At 43.6% G+C, this 20575-nt stretch overlaps 1 protein-coding gene across 1 annotated transcript in view; it reads left to right on the forward strand.

Annotated features, from left to right (window-relative positions):
- NHS (NHS actin remodeling regulator) overlaps positions 1–20575 on the forward strand; it is a 258373-nt gene that overhangs the window by 36560 nt on the left and 201238 nt on the right. The window lies entirely within an intron of this gene.

Here is a 20575-nt window from a genome sequence, read left to right on the forward strand (position 1 = left end):
GGTGCAGGCAAATAAATGGCACATAAACCTATAGCTGTAACTGAGCTTCAGCAGAAATTTCATGTGTGCAGGGAGCTACTGCCCTTCGGGAGGGCAGGACATCTAAAGGCATTTTGAAATGAGCTTAATAAAAATTAATGTCCTTGACTCTGCTGAGAAGGGCAGTGACTACAGGGGTGAAAAGAGGGGACTAGCCACACTATGTGCATCAGTGTCTTGGGGAATGGAGATGCTTGCTTTTTTTATTTTTTTATTTTTTTTTTTTTTTCTTGAGAGAGGGTAGTGTCAGATTATTATTATCCTCTTGTTACTCTCTAAATCAGCAGTTTACCAAAGGAGTATACAGGCTTTTCTTAGAATTTATTTTAAGGGGAAAAAAAGCTAAGCATTTCCTGTCAATAAAAACTTTCATTCAGAGAGAGAACAGTTCAAAACCAAAGTTAAATACGTCGATTGATAAGATATAGGCTTAAACAAGCTCTCCTCAGATCTCTATACATACACATTTTCTGTATTTCTGTTTTCCCTATATAAGCAAATAGAACATAGTCATTTTAATTTTTTTTTTTTTAATTAGTTGCAGAACCTCTCTTGAGGGATAATGCCAAGCAGTGAGAGGGGAAAAGAAATAGTAAGAGAGTATTTAATAGATCTGCAGCTTCTCATATGCAGTGGAGAAGAGCCAGCCTCACTGGGTCAACCTGAATCACTAGCAGTATTGGTGAAAGCTATTGCAGTGCCTGCAGCAATGTGGCAAGATGCCACCATCCCTGTTGAGAGGCAGGAGATACAGATTATGTTCTGTGCCTGGCTAGTAGCCTGCTCTGTGATGGCAAGCAGGCTGGTTCACCTCTTTGTATCTCTACTTTTCATGGCTGTTTAGATTATGAAACTCTTCGGGAAAGGGTAGTCTTTTCATAGATGTTGGCTAATACCTAGGTCAAAGGGGCCCTGATGTTAGTGGTGAGTTTGGGCACTAAATGTAAATCAAAATAAGTAGGCAGTGAAGGCTGTTTAAGCTGCTTATCAACCAAAGGAGCACTTGTTTGAATCAGTGATGTACCCATTCATCTTCACTGGGCACATTCATGTTTATAGTCAGAAATCGGAGCAGAAGCAGCTAAGGAATTTAATAAATAATTGATAGTGCATACTTGCTGTGGCCGTGCTCTCAAAGGAAAGTGAAGTTAGAGGGAGAATGCATGCAGAATATTTGAAAGAGAATAGATGAACTTAAGGTATAAAATGTCATCCTGTCTTCACATTAGTGTAGCTACTGCAACACATTTGATGCTCGTTTCCCTCAATGCTGGCTCTTCACAATACTTTCTCCTCAAAATAATAATAATAGGGGAAAAAAGGGAAACTGATCTGCGAGTTTCTGAGCAAGGTTATGTGTGAGCTTTCTGGCTTTCTGCCTGTGCAGTTCTGCATGTTTATCTGTTGAAATGAAAAGAAACACTGACCTGGGATATTTGTACGTTCTCCCCGCCTCTCCTTTCTGATGTGGCCCTGTGTTAAAATAGTATATTTTAGGCCTGATCGTAGTGACAGTGGGGATCTACATATGGTTACTCTGCCCTCTCTGAAGGAACATGGCTGAATGTTATTTGGCTGAGGTGTTCAGCCGGTGGTGACTCCAGATACTTATATATGTTGCATTCCTTCTTTGTGTTGATGGGGGGAGCATAATGGAGACTTAGAGCAATCTCTCTGATTATGCAAAATCATCCTTCTGGAGTAAAGTTAGCTGTGAAATTAATATCTGCAGTTCGAAAACAGGGCAAGGAATGGGTTCAACAGTGCTGAAGGAAGCTTTGAAATTTTTGTCCGGCATAATAATTAATCAAAAGCATCTTTAAAGAACCTGCTAAGTATTTCTGGAGAGAATAAAGATGGAATCTGAATTGTGTTCACCTGCTCAGCCCTCCCTGGTCAGGGCTTGATAGCCATGCATGTGACGTGCTGAGAGAAGGAAACAGAAATGTGTGGGAGGGGAGTCAGAATCATCAAAATGCCCAGAGGGGATCAGAGCTTCTCCAGATGACCTAGCCCCCATGAACCTTAATACAGTTGAGCTTTAAACTGCCTTGCAGCTTCTCTCTTGGGAAAAAAACAACAACCAACCACAAAAGTTACATGAAATTATTTTGAATGATGGTTTCATTATTCAGCTCCAGTGGGTAAACTTCCTCTGGGCTTAATTTGAAGTGCAGATTTCTGCTGTATGGAAGTCAAGGCCCTGGCTAGAGTCTCTCCCTTTGGTTGGCCTTAAGAATTAATTATCTTTGCTGGCCTTCTAGTGTGTTCCTCTGAATCACTTGTTTCATTTCTTTGCTTTCCTTAACCTCCAGCTTTTGTTGTGATTGTGTTTGGTTTCCTGGATCTCTTAATGCAGATGCCAAACTCTTCTTTCTTACCTCTGAATGTAGAGTAGGTTTCTGTAGACCCTTTGGTACCTGTGCAAGTGTACCTGTGCCTGCTCCCCTTAATGTTCCCAAGTCCTTGACTTCTCTCTTTGTTTTGTAATCTTGCAGCGTTGGCCAAGGGAAAGCAAGCAGGGAGTGTGTATGGTCAAGAGGGAGGGGAAGGAGCGAAGCAGAAAGCCGACTGCAGAAAACGGCTTGCTGTCTCTGGTCAGTTTGCCAGCCCCTCTGTGAGCCAGATAAGAGAATGGGAGTCAGTGCAAGGTGCACCTGTGAATAACGACATCTCTTTGATGCTTTTTATACCTTGCGATGGAAGAAAATTGGCGGTAATGCTGTTCAGGCAGTGGGTTTTATGCACTCCCTAGCCTTCCATTAAAGGACGAGGGATTCCTCTTCTGAGGAGTGTTTGGGATCCTTCAGTTAATGTGCTGCCTTTTAATGAGGGAATATTGGAAAGCACTGTCTGCAAGGACACATCAGAATGCGGTGTGTCCCACAGCTTGTGTGTATGTAACTGTGTCATGCAGCATGCAGAAAATTCAAAGAGCCGGACCAATATAACTTGAGAGTTTTATACTGAAAGAAGATTTCTCTGCTTTGTGCTGAAGGATGCATGAATGAACTAATAAATAAGTAAATATATCTGAGGAGGGAGGAGAAGGGGGAAAGTCCAGTCCACTGCTTCATAAATTTCAGTGCCATGTTAACCAATTTCGCTCCTATAGCAGACCTGCTATGCTATCACAGTGCTTTAATGTTTAATTCACTTTGATTTGCACTACAGAAATATCAAGTGTTTCTGCAGGCAAACCAAGGCATCTAAGGAGCACTGTTGGGAATAAAACTCTAGAAAGACCTTCAGAGAAATTAGAGAAGGGGCACTTTATTGGTTTTTATTCCAGTCCTGCAGTTCTGCTCTGTGGCTCTGTTTTTTCCCCTCTGTTTGAATGAGTATGCGGGGCAGATTGATTTTAATATCGTGTCCTCATTTCTGTGCGTGACCTGTGGAGGCTGTCTATAGCAAGATTAGAAAAACAAGCAAATGTTTAATTTTGTGAGGGGGAGTGGAAAGGATTCAAAGGCCCTACTGCTGTTAGAGAACACGAGTGCTGCAAAATGGATGTATTGCAATCTGCTCATCAGGAAAAAGAGTCTTCATCAACCTTGTGTTCCTGCTGCCTTCAGACATCCAGGTCACGTGCATTTCGTAAGGAATCATCAGGAAAAATTAACAAACATTAAATCTTATATTAGTGTCCTGTCAAATAGGTGGTCAAATATGAATGAATTGTGCTACAGAGACACTGCAGACTCTCTCCAGCACTGCTTCAGGGAGGCTACTGGCGGGTCTAGTCCTTTCTGCATCACTGCAACAGTGTGAAGGGTTTGAGCGTTGCCAGATAGAGATGTCAGGGAGCTTCGCGCAATTAGATGTGCTACCTGTGCACAGTAGAAATGCTTAGTTCTCTTCTGAGGGCACAGTGTGACTGGAGGAGTAAGGGCCAAAGCTACCTCATTGTCACCGCCTCCCTAAAGGATATGGTGGGGTTTCTGAGTGCTCCATGTAGAACTGAAAAGCATGAATAGGTATGCCAAAAAAAAAGTTTTGCAAGAGTCATTTAGCCCAAGATAAGAAGTTCTGCAGAGGGCACGTCTGTGAGCTTTGTTTTGTGCTTTACCAAACTTGTTCGGCTCACACCTAGCTTTTGGGCCACCACTATGCTAGGGAATGGTTGCGTATTGAAAGCAGGTAGGGAGAGCCAGCAGCCCTCCATGGGTGTGGGTGCACCACGGAGGGGGTAAGCCAGGTGGACTTCAGACCTGGAAGGGGGGAGGCAATGCCCCTTAGAGCTGACAGCGGGGAGGGAAGGTCCATGCCCACTGCCTCACCTGTAGACCTTTCTCTGTTCATTTTAGCTGAGGGATGCAGCGATGGCGCCTCTTGGGGCCCACAGCCCCAGGAACAGCTCTAGGTCTCACATGCATCGTGGGGTGTGATGGTCTGAAAACCCTTGTGCCACGGGAACAGAATCAGAAAGTCCTAGTGTGTAGGAACTGAAATAAAGACCCAATAACAGTTCACAGAATTACTATAATTCACCCTAGTTTCTTTCCAGGCTCTCTACACAGTTATCATGGTGGTGCCAGCAGACTGCAGAAGTACATGTGCAAATAGCTAAGTTGTAATTTGCAAGTGCAATTAGCTGGTTTTGTGAGTGCAATCACAGTAATTGCAGGAGCCTAACTTATGTGCTTCACTGTTTTTCATCTTCAGAGCAAAGACTAATTAAACATTAATAATAACATTAACAGCAAAATTAACATATATATATTTGAGACCATGAATTATTTGCTTTACTGCAAGTAACATAAGTGTGAGGGAGAAAAAAAAATGCATGTTGAACAAAAAAGAAGCTTGCTGCATTTTTTTGGGCTCCCCCCCACACAGCTGCTTCATCACCATGCTGGTGTCATAGCTGTAGCAGCAGACAGATTTAGGCATGACTGTGTGAGGATTAGGGCTCTTTGTAGTGAAATCTAGAAAGCACGTGCTATAAGATGGCATGTAATGCGGGAAGTCATTCTCAGATTCCTATTGCGTACAACGCTGCATAAATGCATGTAGTGCTTTACAAACACTGGGGGAAATACAGCCCTATTCCAGGTAGTTTACCAGCACCAGGACAACAATTACGCCATGAAATGGTGCAAAGACACTAGGCCAAATCTGGCAGATGTAGGAAGGCTTCAAGGGGAAAATAGGTTCTGCTGAGATTTAGGGCATTAGGTAAAAAGGAAATTGGAAGCTGTTCCAAGTGTTGTGGGTGTTATTGAAAAAAAAAAAGGCACAGAGCTGAGAGTGGGAGAACACTACAGCTGTAATAACTGAATCTAAATGTCTATTTTTGTTCAGAAGCACAGGAAGTTGCTTTTTCATTTTTTATCTTGCCATATGATGGATGCATACAATACAGTATGAGGACATTGGCTTCTGAATGGCTTCCTGCTCTTTGCTTACCTGCACTGCAGCTTTGTCAGTCTATCGTTGGCCAGGAACGGCGTCTACTTTTCTTCAGATGAGCAGAGGTGAAACTTGACTCACTAATAGTGCTCGTGGTCTGTTAGTCCCTTATCTAAGTTGGGCATAAACAGGCTGTTTATTACGAGCTTCCATCTATGGTTTTAAACCTGGAGATTTAGTTTTCATCTGACCACTGGCAACCTTTGCAGCCTTCAGGCTCTCTGTCCTCTTTAATTAACCCTTTCTGTTCATAGTCTGTCATTTACTTAGTTTCTGCAAAACAAACGTCTATCAGGACAAACTGTACCTGTCAGTGTGGATTTCAAGCGGTACAAGTGATCCATAGTTTTTATAATGGCTAAAGAAAGAAAAAATAATAAAACTCTGAGCTTGAAATGTAAAATGAAACTGCAGAGGAAAGATACAGAGGCATAGAAATAGAATTCCTTATTACCATGCTATCATGGTTGAAGAAGCTGTCATGACTCAATCACAGGCTGAGATGGCTGCTTTATCAGGCGTGAACCTCCATTTATCCTCCTTTCTGTGAAAGTATATGAAAAATGACTCCTTCTTACTTGTAGGTGGGGTGGCGTGCTACTGAGGATCAAGCACTTCTGACATACCAAAGCACGGGGGCTGTTGCCTGACTTTGGCTTTTATGAGTTGCTAGAAAAACTTGTCCAGTTCTTATAGCTAAACAGTGTAGGTCACTGTTGGGTGCAAAGAAAGCAAGGTAGAGTATGGAGAGAGGGATAGAGCAATGAGGCAGTACTGGGGAAGAGATAGCTTACGTCTGCTCTCGTATTTGCGTACCCTGGCAAAAGCCCTGCTTCTAATGAAAAGGTCCTGGAAAGTGCGTGTGTCTGGTAGACCTTCGATAAACCAAACTAGAGAGCAAAGGGAGAGAGATGAAGCACTTTGCGCTATCTGCAGAAGTTGGTAGGAACGCAAAGCTTGTACCAGAGGCATCACCTTTGAAAAGCCTTTCACAATCTGGGATTTTGTACTTGTCCTTATGTAGTTAATTGGCAGATGCTTGCTTTCTTGCTTGGAGACATAGACTACCAGAGGAAATGGCCCCCAGTGACTGAGCTAAAGGTGGATTTTTATTTCTCTTTGAACAAGTACATGGAGGGATGTGAAAAGTAAGAGCTCTGTGGCTGTGGGCAAAACTCAGCTGAGACCTCCACATTTCGGACAGCTGGTTTCTCCTGCAATTACAGGCATTTTGATGATGGGTTTACAGTTCCTATGTAAGTAATCCTTATCTCTTGTTTAGTGAATGCTCCAGCTGAGCCAGCAATCTGATATTCATTGGTGGCTTAAAGGTGGCCTAGGGCAAAACAAGAGCAAGGCGGGGGAGTAACCCTCCCACCTTCCCCCCCATTCTACAGATAGCAAAGCTGCTGAAAAGGGTAAGGAAGAGAGAAGGCTTGTTTTGGCTTTCCCATATTGTGCAACGTAGCATTTTGCTGTTGTGCATGAGGATGACATGAAAAATTGCTTGAAGTTTTTCATAAAGAGAGAATGCAGAAGTATTGTTAATAAGCTAGACCTAGGGACATGAGAGACCAGCAAAATAGACCATGAAGCTGCATTTCTCCTTCCTATGTGACTGCACTGACGGTCCTCAAAGTTAGTTATTAGCTCAGCAGCACCCTTTTACATCCTCTGTCTCCACCAGTCTCACTGCAAGAGATAGCACCTGTAAAAAAAAGGCTGAAACAGTTCAGGAGGTAGAGCAGTGACCTTTGCTAGTGCTGTACCTGGCCGGTGAAGGAAGGATGCTGAGGTGAAATGCTTCAGGGAAAATCACTTGAACTTAAAGCCAAGCTCCTGTTCTTTCACTGAAGTAATCTTTTCACCCGCACATACTTCCATTGCCTAGGGTTAATAAGGCCAACTCTGCATTTCTAAAAGGTTGGTTTTAATATTTGATAACCTGTAGTGCCTGCTGATCTAGCAAGTGACATTAATTGCAAAAACTTTTTTTAGTCGCTTCCTTAGGTCAGGCATGTATTTTAATCAGAAAGCTACAAGAATACAAATGAAAGGCATGAGACCTTCCTTGGGGCTCTCTAAAAGTTGTTAGAGCCAAAAAGGGCACACCCTGTTCAGAAAACTTAATGCATGCTTCAGCAACCTGAGAATACAATGATTTCTTTGAAAACATTAAGATTTATCTGGTCAGTGTGGTGCCTTTGACACGGTAGAGCTATTTCAGGTCTGTTGTTTCAGTATTCCCTCAAGAGGCTGTGTGAAATGTTGTCCACCAAAGAGCAGCAACTGCCTCACAGGTATTAGATATGCCCGTTACACTAGGATGCAGAAGTCTTTAATAACAATTTAAAAGCACTAATAGTTTCTGCTCACTTAATTTGTTTAAATCTCTTAACTCTTTCCCCTGCAAGCCTACCTGTTCAGGAGCCCTACAATAAAGAGAACTGTATTCAAAACAATTTTTTTGTTATAAGTGTGATGCATTACTGATGAACAGTGGGAAATAATCCTGACTGATTGGGAGGTAGCATGGATGCCTGGGACATCTCCTACTTTTATAATCCCTCATGCATCATACCATATTTTTGTAACCTCTAAGTATCCTCTTTCAAACTATTTTCTCCCAGACTAAGATTTCTTATGAACTTGTGAAGGTCCTGGCGTTTACCATTTCACATCTCTGGTGGGGAATACAACAGCTTCACCTTTTTGCTCCTCATGTTCTCCTCTTACTTATGCTACACAATTATTTTTCTCCAAGCATCCTTTCTTTCTGATCCCTTGACCCTTTATGCCACCCACATTTTGATGGCAGTCTTGTTGACCATTGTCACTACCTGATCACACAAGAACTTCGCCTGGGATGGGTCTGACACATTGTCCAGGAGCATTCTCTCCTTTACTCCTCATCACAAGTGTGTTTAAAAAAAAAATGTTGCTTCTGGGAAGAAAACTTGCCTATACCAGTGTGTTGTGATGGAGAGCATTCACTGGGCCCTGCATTTCCTTCTCCGTGGAAGAGAGAGAACGACTGTGGTACAGTCCCTGTGGTGTTGCAGAGCTGGGCTGAACTTATGAATGAGAGAAGTTTTCAGATTAATTTATTTGTCAGGTTTTGGGGAGCAGAGGGGTAAGCAACTTCCTGTGCTTACAAATTCTGGATTTGATACCCTCCCTTTATTTATCAAATAAAAATTTGATACCCTCCCTGTAAAGGGAGACTTGGCCAACTTCATGGGGTTTTGCTGCATCGTGCCATCAGTTCATGCTACTCTTGGCAAATGCTCCCGTGTGCTAGACCGAGTCATGATTGCAGATCACTGTCTGGGCTTGAGTACTGTGGAATTTCCTGACTGACTCCTCAGAAGTGGGACGAGTTTGTGGCATATTCCCGTTCTGAAATCTCATTTACCACTGCCTGGATAACCTGCTTGTATTTTACTCCTTTATGTCCATGCAAACAAAATCTAGAGAGAATGCTGTAGGGACAGTCTTCAACAATCCTCAGGTGTGAAGTTAGGGAAGGTCAGCTCCATATGCAAGTGGGACATATTTTTTCAATGGTAGTGTAGCAGAGGGGTGGAAGTGAAACTAAGGGGAAGATTTCCCTTGTAGTATAACTGCTGTGAGGACGAAGAGCATCTGAGGGGAGAGCAAGTAAGATGTTCACAAGTGATCTGAAAAACAGACAAAAAATTAGGGAAGGACAGAGTAGTCACTTTAAGATTTGTTTTCATTGAAAGGAGTGTTCTGTAGGCCTTTCACCTTGCTTCACGAATGAGACCAATAAGTAAATATTGTTGCTACAGTTTAAGGAAGGAAGCTAGAAAATTCCTCTCTTTTTTATGAAGAGGAATTATTTGAAAAAAAAAATTCTCTCACAAACTAATTTGTTTTCAAAGGTTATTTCATATGATATGGCAGGGTAAAACACAGAGTTTCTAAAATGTAAGTAGTTTTAGTTTAATAAACAATTCATAGAATCATGGAATCATTTAGGTTGGAAAAGACCTTTAAGTCATCAGGTCCAACCATTAAAATTAATGCAGCCATAGACAGCTCAGGCTGGAGGGGACCTTAAAGGATCATGCCATCCATCTTCTTGCCCTGAGGCACATCAACTGTACCAATGTCATTCTCAGAAGGTGTTTCTTTACCCTATGTCAAAAAGCCTCTGATATTGAATACTACATGGTCAGCCTGTTCCAGGGCTTTGCTATTTTTGTTGTTAGAAAGTGTCTCCAGCTATCCAACTGGAATTCTCTTCTCCATGACGTAAGCCCGTTACTTACTGCCCTGTTCATCATGAAGATGGAAAATTGACTTTTCTCCACAGCAGACTTTATATATTTGAAGACTGTTGTCCTGCCTCCCCTCTTTTCTTTAGACTAAGCAATGCCCATTCTTTCACTTTGTATTCTCAGGTAATTTTTTTAGACATCCCATCTTTCTCATTTCTCTTCTTTGGAATATTCACCGAAAATATTTGTTTCAGAGTGGTCCCTTACCTGAGAGTCTGTAAGGAGGGGTGGTGGATAGAGTATTGGCTCTTGCTGTTTCCTTTTAATTCAGAGGGTCCAAATACTGAAACTGAAAATTGGAGCAGGTTGCTCTGAAATGTCAAGCTGGCAAGAAATCCAGAGAAACAGATTCATTGTGTTTGACCTTATTAGTCTATTTGAAGTGGGTTGCAACGTCCAGATAGTCAAAATCTAGTCTTAAAACACTGACATGTATTTAAAAAAACCCCACAAACCAAATAGCTTTTAAACTTGGTAATGCATTTGATTTATTTTTAAGTCTTCTCTACTCTGAAACTTTTGCTCCTCTCTACATGCTTCTCCACAATTATAAAGTTTAATTTTTAATTCCTTTTTTTTTCCTTTCCTTTCACTAAAATGATAATCTTAGCCTCCACTCAGTCACCTGACTCCAGGAGCTTGGGCTGTAAGAAAAACACCATATGCAATTAATAAAGTTACTGGATGTAGTTACTGTGTTTTCTTGGAGGGTGACCAGCTTGATTAGTAAGGTAGTCTCTACCACTATAAAATTAATATTTTTTTTTTTTTTAATATCACAAATGTATTGAAAAAATAGTTTCTGATAAAAATCTCCTGTATTTTGTTGGATGTTCTTTTCCTTGCCAACAGCTAAAAGGCAGGGTGGAGTTACTACTCGTTGCCAATAGTTGGCCAGTTCACTTCAGCTTCCCTTTCTGCCCTTTGTGGAAAAGCTTAGGGGGTAACTATAGCTATAGCTTGAGTGACGATGGTATTCTCCACCCATGTTTGGAGGGTTGTGTTACACTCTGTACGAAGGAGTATTTTATGACAATGCCTTTAATTGATTCGTTGTTTTAAAGATTATCTTCTGCTGAAAACCTCTGCATCGCCACTGCTGTTTTTTCTGCCCTGCTAGTCTCTTAAGCCTCTACTTTTACTGATGACATTTTCTGTTCTTCTTGTTGTTGCCTGCTCTGGCCGACCTGATCGCTTTTGTAGTTCTGTTGTTCTTTTTCCCTCCCTGCCCTCCTCCTCACTTCTGTTTTCAACCCGTGATGTATTATAGTTTCCAGCACAGCAGGAAAGGATTAATCAAGAGCATCTCAATTAAAAACTATAAAATATAAAAGCCATACTGGACGGCTTAGGATGTATAACCTTGCTTTCCAAGTCACTAGCATTGTCTGCAAAACCTCCAATGAAATGGATGGGTGGTCTTCTCTGGCTAATCAACAGAAAAATTTGTAATTTGTACGCATTCCCTACAGGCTGGCAACTCCTTTCTGGCAGCCATGGTGGGGATGCCAGGTTTGAAATGGCACATTAGTATCTTCTCACCCCATTAAAATGTGTCCTTCTGAGCTGCTCTTGTACCTGCTGGTAGGCAAGTGTCTCTGGCACTGCTCTGGACAGAAGGGTTTGCTCTCTTTTTATTGAATGTGCGCACACCTTGCTTACAGCAACCAACTTCTCTTTGGTCCAAACAGCGTGTGCTCATATGTGTCCCCAGATAAATCGCTTATTAAATTGATACTGAGAGCCTAGAAGAAAAGTTTCATTGCTCTTTGCCCCTTCATTCTTATGCTGCCCGTATTCGTGCTTGGGGGTGGAAAGTGAGCCTGCTTGACACACGGGAAAGGGGGGAAGGCAGGCTGCATTGAAAAAAACCCACCAGGGTTGTGGTCTCGCTGCTTCGAAGGCGCGAGTGGAGGCCATCAAAGTGAGGGCTCCTGCAGCCTGTGCTCATCACTGCTTTTGCCTTGCCAGCTGTGTGACAGCTGCAGCTGCGCATGGGACAGCATTTTAAGAAGCTGCTGAGTTACGCAAGGACTGCAATAGAGAGCAGGAGCCAGTACAAAGGGCCGAGACAGACCGTGTTTGGACAAGGCTGCTTGCAGGGTGTGGGTTTTTTTGGTTTGTTGGTTTGGTTTTTTTAATAAAGTGCTTTCGTTATATTGGTTTGAAAGCAGGAGTCTTAAAATGGCATCGTGTCTTTGATATAGAATGGTGGAACAGTTTGGGTTGGAAGGGGCCTTTAAAGGTCCCTGCAATAAGCAGGCACATCTTTAGCTGGAGCAGGTCGCTCAGAGCCCTGTCCAGCCTCCCCTTGAATTTTCCCAGGGATGGGGCTTCTACCACCTCTCTGGGCAGCCTGTGCCACCCTCAGTTTAAAAAATTTCCTTCTTATATCTTGTCTGAATCTGCCCTCTTTCAGTTTGAAACTGTTACCCCTTGTCCTATCACTACCCTCCCTGATCAAGAGTCCCTCCCCACCTTTCCTGCAGGCCCCCTTTAAGCCCTGGAAGGGCCCTATAAGGGTCTCCCCAGAGCCTTCTCTTCTCCAGGCTGAACAACCCCAACTCTCTCAGCCTGTCCTCACAGGGGAGGTGCTCCAGCCCCCTGATCATCTTCATGGCCCTCCTCTGGACCTGCTCCAACAGGTCCATATCTTTCTTATGCTGGGGGCCCCAGAGCTGAACACAGCTGCAAGCGGAGTCTCACCAAAGCAGAGCAGAGGGGGCAAATCACCTCCCTCGACCTGCTGGCCACACTTCTTTTGATGCAGCCCAGGATGCGATTGACTTTGTGGGGTGTGAGCGCGCATTGCTGGGTCACGTCCAGCTTTTCGTCCACCAGTATTGCCAAGTCCTTCTCGGCAGGGCTGCTCTCAATCCTTTCATCCCCCAGCTTGTGTTGCTACTGGGGGTTGCCCTGACCCAGGTGCAGGACCTTGCAGTTGGCCTCGTTGAACCTCATGAGGTTCACACAGGATGAACATGGATGTTCTAGTGGTAGTGCAAAAGTGTTTCCACTGCTACAGGTATTCACAGCACAAAGTAGAAATAAATTACTGTGTTGTGAAATATTTTATATCAGTGTAACTACACCTGTGCTACCACTTTAATTTTACAGGTATAACATCACACCTCAAGCTGAAGTAGTCGAAGCATTATGGAAACTTTGGGTAGAACAGGTCTTAGAAACTAAAACCCAGAGGCACTGGCTTAGCTTGAACTACCGAGTTATTTAAACTAACCCAGCTGACTTTTGCCTGAAGCAATTGAGGGAGCTGCTTACCTTTCAGGATGGAGCAGGGAAAAGGAAGAGTTTCTGGTAACTGCAGTAGGGTGACAGGCATCTGAAGGCAATGAGAGAGGGCCTCTCCTATAAGCGGATATATCCATGGGAAGATGATTGTTCAAGGGGCGAGCCATGTCGACAAGCATTTAAATATGTACCAAGCATATACAGTTTGCTTTTTCTCAAGGAAACTATTGCAGGATATCTTGGTGGAATATTGCACTGTCTTGAGCAGAGAGGAAGATGTTCCCCTACATTGTTTGTGGTCCACTGTAGGGAAATGAAGACCTCTCTTCTGAGCGTTATGCTGTGACTGAAACGTGTAAATTGATAAAACCATGCATGAGTTTCTGCCAGCACTTAGGATCTTAATGCAATGACCAGTCCTAAGCTCAGAACAGTATATTTGGATTTTTGTAATGAGTAAGGTTAGAAGTGATGAGATGCAGCTGAGGATCATACTTGAAATTTACATTTGCTTTTAGCTCACCCAAAATAAATATGAATAAATCCATCACCTCTTTACCCTTTTGTACTCCTTTAAGCATAGTGGCTAATATTCCTGCTCTATTTTTATTGCTGTGGTGCTGCTACAGGGTTAACATCAATATCAGTTCACCAGTGGGCCATTTCAGAAGCTTTTTTAAAACTCTGCACTCAGAAACAGAGAGATTGTTGGAGCATAGGAGATTCCATATTAACATAAGGAAAAACTTTTTCACTGTGAGGGTGACAGAGCACTGGAACAGGCTGCCCAGAGAGGTTGTGGAGTCTCCTTCTCTGGAGACGTTCAAAACCCGCCTGGACGCGTTCCTGTGTGATCCACTCGAGGTGGTCCTGCTGTGGCGGGGGGGTTGGACTAGATGATCTTTTGAGGTCCCTTCCAACCCCTAACGTTCTGTGATTCTGTGATTGTTCTTGCAGTGTTGCAATTCGCCAGATTATCAGTCTGCTCCTAGACTGAGCTCACTGTGGAATAACCTTTGTTGGAACAGGTCCTACTTCTTAGAAGAGCATTGGCAAACGTTTGACTGGGATTTTTTTATCTGTGGTTGCTAGTATGTTGGCTTGGCTCCGTGAAGCTTTGTTGGTGCAGCATGGTCAGTCTCAGCAGCCAGTGTGGAATGTCCAGCTACAGAACCGCTTTCCTCTGTCCCCTTTGTATGAGGTTGTACCTGCAGAGGAGATGTGTCCCAGCCCCACCCTTTTTCCTCCCCGAGCATGGAGGAAACATCTGACTTCTAGGGCAAAAATTGCTTCTTGAAACATGAATTCTCCTGCCTTTTTTTTTTTTTTTTTTTTTTTTTTTTTTTTTTTCTGGAGAGAGGGGGCTAGATTTGGACTGTGCTGGTGTCTGTGAACATCCTTTTTCTGGTGAAAGCTTTGTTATCCTAACTGGCGAGATGTCCTTCTCGGGACAGCTTGCCATCTTAACGTGGCCAATGAGGGGCATATGATTAGAGAATAATATAACTAAAGAAACAGATTAAAGCAACAAAGAAATTGTTCTTTGCTCCTAGATAGTAAGAGGTGGCTGACCTGGGACTTCTGCACAAAGGGGTGAAAACCTCTCTGAGATACTGCTGGCATTGCCTTATTTGTCTTTTTCTAAAAGCTGACTTTTCTGAATCTGCACATTCACTTTTTGTGTTGTTATGGGTTCATAGAGTAAGGCATTACTGTTAATGTTTGACTTAGATATGTGGGAATGAATATTTATTTCTGAAAGCAAATCAAAGAAGCCCACTCATGTCTATCCATCCTCCCTCAGCTGTGAAGCTAGTGAGCAGTATCCCAAAAGGAAAACAGTTCTTTGAATCTTGAAACCTGCTCCGTGTGACCTTTGAAAGGAAACAGCCAAGAAACTCAAAGCTTTTTAAAAGCAGCAGTTTGTGATTTTTTTAACAAAACTCTTTCAGATCCTGACATGGTTTGGGACAGTTAATGTTTGGTAGGCTGAGTAGCTGAGTGCTTAATGCTTCATCTTCTAACTTGGATGGAGGAAGAGGACCACACTACCTGCAGTCTTCAGTGCCTGCTGGGACTATACTGAAATACAGCCAAGCCTTTAGCCATATTTGAATTGATAGCTGTCTGCCTGCCACAAGCCCGGTTTTGCAGCCTGCAAAACAGCCTGAAAAGGCTGGCCAAATACTGCAGCAGGCAGCTTCGCTCAAGCACCCTGATGCTATGACCAGAGTACCACGAAGACACAAGCCTAGTTGGCATAAATCTTGCTGAGGCGTACGTGTGACAAGGCAGTGACTGCGATGCAGCTGCACCCTAAGGACGGCGCAGGGCCGGCTTCCCTCAAAGACTGCAGGTGTCGGGCTCAGCACCCGTCGGGGCAGCTCCAGGGGGAACAGCAGCAACGCCAGAAGTCGTAAAACAAGTACTAACCTGTTTGAGGAAATGCGACAGCCTGTTTCTTGAGGTCGTTACGATACGTTCAGCTCTAAAACTGAAGTGGCCCTGTTTCCCATGGTAGCCTTTACGATCTTTAAGCACGTCGTGTGCGTGCAGAGCTCATAGCCAAATTTGTTCTCTGTCACCCGCAAGTGCAGTCAGAAGGCATGCAGGCATACAAATATGGGGATGGACACCCCCCTGCACACTCATACTGCTCAGTGTGTGTGCCCTTCCTGGCCCTGTTTTCCCTCTGACTTTTCTGTGCACGGGAGACGCATTGCTCTCGGTTGGTCTGTGAAGGCTCAGGTAGCTTTGCCGTTGATCCCTGCATGGGATCAAACCTGATTGGCTTCATTGGTGCTTGTGTGTACTTATGAATGTGAGCTGGCCCAGGAGCTAATCTGTATATTTTGCACAAAGATAATTCAGTTTAATGAAACGCCATCTTAAAACTGCAGGTGGGACGCTGTTTAAGGTCCGTGTCTTGCCTGAGCCAAGACAATTACAGTGCTTGGTGGGTTGAGGGCTTGGATTGAGACCATTGCCAGGACGAAGCTTCATTCAGCTCCCGTTTGGACATACAGAAAATCAGATCAGCTGTGGTCAGTGGGGTGTCTTCATAAAAATATTACACTGCAGTGGCTGTGGTGTGGGGGATATTGTAGTCTGCAGAGGTTTTTTTCTTATTTCTTTTTTTTTTTTTTTCCTTCACTAAGGCTAAAGTGTCAGTTGCTATCATTCTGGTCTGCGTTTGTGAATATCCTTTTAGTGTTCCCAGTTAGCCAGTGTCACTGAACCAGGACTGTAACAGTCTTGCTCCATTAGCTATTACTGTTTGCTGAGGAGTTAATGTAAATAAGGGCAATCAGGAGTAGAAAAGCAAGGGGAATTTGACTGTTCCTCCTGTTACAGCTCTGCCTGGCACTACATATTTTATTGTAAGTCCGGCACTAAGGGAGATTGATAATATAAGATGAAAGGTCTGTGTGATCTCATGGCTGGTAATAATGACTGTGGGACCACTTATTTCCTCCCCCCCGTGCTCCTAGTCTCAATCACATTGTGAATGTTCTTCACTTCAGTGCATTGTTTAAAGCCCACAGGTCTGGGCTTCTTTACAAGGCTTTTTTGTGGTGCAATCTGTTCTGATTGAAACCACATTTTTATATGTGTCAAAACCAGTTCAGCAGTTAAAAAGAAATCATAGTATCGATTGGATCATATTTCCTAAGTGGATGTCACTAGCTAATTCTTTTGTTATACCATTTAGCTACACAGGATTAAGCGAGTGGTTACTATTAAGCAGTTACATATGGGTCCTATTAATTCACACATTCTGGCACTGCTTTTTGAATAATATCTTGTCAAATAGGTTAGGATTTCAAAATGTCTAAGTCATTGAACTGCAGGGACCCTTCATTTGCAAGGAAAAGCTAGTCCACTTAGGGGTCCACAGGTTAAAGTAGTGTTGACATCTGAGGGACTTAAAAAATGGTTTGCAGAACAAAGTACCTTTTTTTTTTACCCCTCATTAGGCTTCCTGCAGTGCAAGAAAATTAATATACATGGTTTGCAAAAATAGCTGAGGATGAAAAAGATGACTTTTGCATGTTGTCTTCCGGCACAGACCTCCAGGAGCGAAATGCTTACCTTCTTCCCAAAATTTCACTCCTTCTGGATCAGGCTCCTTGTCTTTTTGTCATTCTAAATGAACATCACTTCACCTTTGATGGGTATTGGGTTGATCTCTGCTGTCATGGCCTATGATGAGCCTTTGTTTGCATTGCTCTCCTCTCTCTCAACAAGCTCTGGGGCTTATTTGAAAGTGCTTCCGTCCTTTTAGGAACGAGGGTTATAGAGTGGGGAGAAAAAGAAGAGATACTGTGAGGTTTCAGAGCAGGAGGGACAGTGCAGTTTGAGGGACACCCACCCTGTTCTCTCAGCCTTAACATTCTGCTGGGCTGTTTTCACCTGGGTTCTCCAGAGGCTTCTGTTCTTGAGATCTTTCTGTGGGAGGACAACAGTTTTTTTGGAGAAGCAAAAGCTCAGTCAGGGTGAGGAGCAGCTCAAGTGTGGCTGTCTCACAGCCCTGGGACCTGGCACCTCTTTGAGGTCAAAGAGGAGCATGAGCTCTGCCTTTGGGGCGATGCTGCTGCCAAAAACATCGTCCAGCAAAAGGAAGATCTTGCAGCCTCTTGGTAGGGGATGGGAGAAGACATCCCAAGTGGATTAAGGGAATGAAATGACACTAGCTCAGGACAAAATGCGGCAATTAAAGGACTAAACAAAAAGGCACAGGTCACTGCCCATTGTCTCAAAAGAGTCTCAGCTGTAAAAAAACTAGGAGCCACTGACCTAAAATGTGACATGATTTTCTTGAGCCCTTCCACAGGAGCATCCGTAATTGTCTGTTGGTTGTTGTGAATGCCTTGATCTGTAAAAAACCACCCCACCACAACCCCAAATATAGTCTCCCTCTAACTGCTCCATCTCCCAGACACCACTAGCTTCTCCAGGGAGAAGCAGTATCTTCTTTGGTGTCTGTAAAGTGGGTAGTACGTGGCAGGTATGGCCTTAAAAACTGCAGTGAGAGTATACTCCTCATGCTCTGGCTTCTTCTGCTTTACTCTGAGTTTTGTTCTTTTTTGAGATGTTTGTGGGGCTGAGGTATGAGCGTGCCTTGCAGAGCCAGGACAGAGTTCATTTTCTCCTCTTGGCTGGTTATTTAAAGCAGAGTTCCCACTGGCAGAGCTGCACTCCTTTTGCCTCTTGCCCAGCTCTTCTTCAGAAGGGAGCTTTTCTTTTCCCTCTCTTTATGGACTTTTGGTAAACATGCCATGTTGCAACAGAACAAGCCAATGAAAGTCAAAACTTCCTCTTTTCCAGTCTGTAAACATTTCCTGGAACAATATGCTCAGCTTTGAAATCCTTTCCAAAGAGTATCTTAAGACCTCCCACCCTCTTTCTATGAGTCACTTGATCAGAGCATCATTCCCTTTTCTTCTGTTCAAGCCACTTCCAGGCAACCTTGTTAAAGCAATAAGGCTTTAGTGTAAGGGAAACCACTGCCAGGTTAGCCATTCCCTCAGGACACGCAGCTGGTTACCGGCTGCTGGAGCTTCTTGGGAGTCTTTGGGCTCCAGTCCCAGGTTGCAGAGTCTCAGAACAGGAAATTTTTCTTGGACACTGTGTATAGTCTGCAGGATAAAGTTCATGGGCACAATACAGTAGGCTGCACTTTTTTTATTGCGTACTCGTTCTAAAACAAATAAGTTAGCTATTTGCTCCTTCTGCCCTGCTGGTAATCCATTACATATTAGACCTTACTTCATTGTCTAGCAGAAGTGAAAACTGAAGGGGAATTTAAATAATACGAAGGAAATAAACTGTCGTTTAAGCTATCTACTCTTACTTGCTAGGAGTGCGCAGGGGTTAGCCCTGTGATGGGGTCATGCCAGTGGCAAGGACCACAGGTGAATGAAGTGAGCTGGGAGGGTACTGCGGAGTCAATGACTGGGAAAACCGAAGCTTGCAGATCTTTGCACCACGTCCATGTTATGGGGACCCGCCAATGGCTGGGGCTGGGCCCAGGGGGCATGTGGGTGCAGTGAGGGTGTCGTGACCACATGCTCCACGGCTGTTGGAGACGCTGCTGCTCCCAGACAGTTGTACTTTCTCTTTGCTTATTGGGGCCAGCAGAGAGGTTCAAGTTGCCCAAGCTTTCCCTGAGTCCCGAGTTTCCATAGCACTTGGGGATAGAGCTAATCTGGAGCTCTACCAAGGCAGGAGAAAACCCTCAGCCTGTGCCCCTGGTATTCATCTACATTAGAGTATGATTAATATTATTGTGTAGACCAGAAGCAACCTTCTGCCCTTGTTAGGGATACATGCTGACTCTCCAGCTGTAATCAAGGCTGATGTTTACTGTAAAGGAAATTAGATTGAGTTTAACTTTCCAGATTTAAGGAGGTGTTGGGTGGAAGAAGAGTTAAAGCACTTCTGAAGCATTATTCTTACAGTTCCACCTTTAGGAGAAATGTGCAGCGGTTAACAGCAGCTTTGTGAAGCTGCTCGTGTGTAGTGTTTTATCCCTGAAGTGTCACTTTCCATATTTATTCTTAGTTGACTTGAGGAGAAAGGATGCTGCCTTTTTTCCTCTCCCTCTTCCTCTTCCTTATGGTCACTTCAACCTGACAGACTGTGTTGCAGAGGGAGAGACAGGTGCTGGCAGGACGTGCCTTTGTGGAGGCTGTGCATCTCTGGAATCTATTTCCCTGGTTTGATCTGAGCATAGATCTCAGGTACGATGCAGAAGTCTTCCATTTGAGAGAGCCGTGGCTGTGCTTCCCAGACCAATTAAGGGAGAGAAAGGATCTCTTTTTTTTTTCAAGGTGGTTGGCTGGAAGATTTTCTTTCTAATGATGATTTGAAGGCTCATGGGGTTTGGTTGTATGATTAATTATGTGTTAAGATGCCTAAAGCCTCCAAGAAGCATACGATTATTATTTATTAAAGTCAGAATACCAGTAAATATAATGAAGTGGAGCTTTAAATAAGCATGGAAGAAAAAGTGGAGGACATTTTCTGCTGAACACAGCCAGTTTTGCATTGGGCTGAGGCTGTGTGGAAGAGTGAAACTCGAAAGGGAGCCTATCCACTGATCTCCCAAGGGACTCAAGTCACTGAAGATCAAGACACTGTGAGATGGAAAAAGAGAGAGAGAGAGGTTTTCCTGTGGCTGATGCAGAGCAGGAGCCTGGCTTTAAGAGTCCCAGTTCTCCCAAGGCAAATGCTAGTCTTTGTGAATATCCCTCCTTTCATTATTTCTGCTCCAGTATAACCAAACACCTCCAACACTCAGCAACCTGCCCGGCACTGTGGTGATACCAGACATGTTCCAAAGGTTGGCAGGTGGAAGAACACAATCAAAAGGAAGGTGCTTTGCATTGTTCTGGGGTGCTTTACTATGAACTTCAGCCTTGAACGTTAAAAACCTCTCATCTCTTATTTTCAGTCTGTTTTTCTTTCTGTACATAATAATTGAAATCACTCCCTCATTTTCACAGAAATAATGTAAGGGGTGTGACTGAATAGCAGCTTTGAGAAAGTGTAACACTTTGTTCTGC

This window comes from Leptosomus discolor, chromosome 1, assembly GCF_034619465.1.
Source record: "Leptosomus discolor isolate bLepDis1 chromosome 1, bLepDis1.hap2, whole genome shotgun sequence".
Lineage (NCBI taxonomy): Eukaryota > Metazoa > Chordata > Aves > Leptosomiformes > Leptosomidae > Leptosomus > Leptosomus discolor.